The sequence below is a fragment of the Ursus arctos genome, unplaced genomic scaffold (assembly GCF_023065955.2).
Source record: "Ursus arctos isolate Adak ecotype North America unplaced genomic scaffold, UrsArc2.0 scaffold_28, whole genome shotgun sequence".
Classification (NCBI taxonomy): domain Eukaryota; kingdom Metazoa; phylum Chordata; class Mammalia; order Carnivora; family Ursidae; genus Ursus; species Ursus arctos.
Window position 1 is genome coordinate 16,862,854 of NW_026622963.1, and position 2,484 is coordinate 16,865,337.

Genomic DNA, 2,484 nt, shown 5'->3' on the forward strand with positions numbered 1-2,484 from the left:
GTGGGAGAGGAAGAAGCAGGCTCCCAGCGGAGGAGCCTGATGTGGGACTTGATCCCAGCATGCCAGGATCATGCCCTGAGCTGAAGGCAGATGCTTAACGACTGTGCTACCCAGGCACCCCTGGACCACATCTTCTTAATCCATTCGTCTGTTGAAGGGCACCTCAGCTCCTTCCACAATTTAGCTATTGTGGACAATGCTGCTATGAACATTGGGGTGCATATGGCCCTTCTCTTCACTACATCCATATCTTTGGGGTAAATACCTAGTAGTGCAATTGCTGGGTCATAGGGTAGCTCGGTTTTTAACTTTTTGAGGGACCTCCACACTGTTTTCCAAAGTGGCTGTACCAACTTGCATTCCCACCAACAATGTAGGAGGGATCCCCTTTCTCCACATCCTCTCCAACATTTGCTGTTTCTTGCCTTGTCAATTTTTGCCATTCTAACTGGCGTAAGGTGGTATCTCAGTGTGCTTTTGATTTGAATTTCCCTGATGGCTAACGCTTTTGAACATATCTTCATGTGTCTGTTAGCCATTTGCATGTCTTCATTGGAAAAGCATCTGTTCATATCTTCTGCCCATTTTTTGATTTGATTATTTGTTTCCCATGTATTGAGTTTGAAAAGTTCTTTGTAGATCCTGGATACCAGTCTTTTATCTGTAGTGTCATTTGCAAATATCGTCTCCCATTCCGTGGGCTGCCTCTTAGTTTTTTTGACTGTTTCCTTGGCCGTGCAGAAGCTTTTTATCTTGATGAGGTCCCACAAGTTCATTTTATCTTTTGTTTCTCTTGCCTTTGGAGATGTGTCATGAAAAAGGTTGCTTTGGCCGATGTCGTAGAGGTTGCTGCCTATGTTCTCCTCTAGGATTTTGATGGATTCCTGTCTCACATCGAGGTCTTTCATCCATTTGGAGTTTATCTTTGTTTATGGTGTGAGAGAGTGGTCAAGTTTCATTCTTTTACATATAGCTGTCCAATTTTCCCAGCACCTTTTATTGAAGAGACTGTCTTTTTTCCACTTTTTTTTTTTCCTGCTTTGTCAAAGATTAGTTGCTCAAACTGCTGAGGGTCCATTTCTGGGTTTTCTATTCTGTTCCATTGGTCTATGTGTCTGTTTTTGTGCCAGTACCATGCTGTCTTTGTGATCACAGCTGGGTAGTATAGCTTGAAATCAGACAACATGATGCCCCCAGCATTGTTTTTCCTTTTCAACAATTCCTTGGTAATTTGGGGCCTTTTCTGGTTCCACACAAATTTAAGGGCTTTTTGTTCGAGTTCTTTGAAAAATGTCATTGGTATTTTGATCAGGATAGCATTGAAAGTGTAGATTATTGTGGGTAGCACAGACATTTTAACTATGTTTATTCTTCCAATCCATGAGCATGGAATATTTTTCCATCTTTTTGTGTCTTCTTCAATGTCTTTCAAGAGTGATTTGTAGTTTCTAGCTAATATGACATTGTAATTTCTCTTCAATGCCATTGAGACAATGCCTTGTGTAAAGAAGAAGGCAGATTGGGCTTTGCGTTGGATTGGGGACAAAGAGGCTACCTATGGAGAACGGGTTGTGGCCTTTGCCACTGTGGAAGGAATCTTCTTTTCTGGTTCTTTTGCGTCGATATTCTGGTTCAAGAATCGTGGCCTGATGCCTGGCCTCACATTTTCCAATGAACTTATTAGCAGAGATGAGGGCTTACACTGTGACTTTGCCTGCCTGATGTTCAAACACCTGGTCCATAAACCTTCTGAGCAGAGAGTGAGGGAAATCATTATCAATGCCATTCAGATCTAGCAGGAATTCCTCATGGAGGCCTTGCCCGTGAAGCTCATTGGGACGAATTGCACGTTAATGAAGCAATATATTGAGTTTGTGGCAGACCGACTTATGCTGGAGCTAGGTTTTAGCAAGGTTTTCAGAGTAGAAAATCCATTTGACTTTATGTAGAATATTTCACTGGAAGGGAAGACTAACTTCTTTGAGAATAGAGTAGGTGAGTATCAGAGGATAGGAGTGATGTCAAGTCCAACAGAGAATTCTTTTACCTTGGATGCTGACTTCTAAGTGAATGAAGATGTGCTCTTATTTTGCTGGTTCCCCCCCCCCCCCCACCTTTCTCATAAAAAAAAAAAATCAGCTGCTTGAAGTGTATCAAACCAGCTACACCATGAATTATCCATAATGTTCATCAATAGTATTGTTAAAACTGTGTAGCTACCTCATAAGCAAGCCTGTTGATTAGTGATGCTAGTCGTCTGACTTAGAAAGAAGCGTAGACAAAAGCTACTTGGATTCTTAGGCAAGACCTTGGCTGTGTTTGGCTTTTGCAAGTAGGCTGTCTGTCCGTGAGTTCACTATGGCTCTTAATGGCAATCAGGGCTCTATGTGTGGGGACCCTGGAGTGAGTCTGAACCAGCAGGATTAATCAGTGACTCCAAGGCCCTTAGGAGATGTCAGCCTTGGTGCTTCAAAGCAGATTTTA

The 2,484-nt window shown here is 42.4% G+C and overlaps 1 pseudogene; it reads left to right on the forward strand.

Annotated features, from left to right (window-relative positions):
• The first annotated feature begins 1,472 nt into the window (after nucleotides 1-1,472).
• LOC113263540 (ribonucleoside-diphosphate reductase subunit M2-like) lies at nucleotides 1,473-2,102 on the forward strand (annotated as a pseudogene).
• Nucleotides 2,103-2,484: the final 382 nt, after the last annotated feature.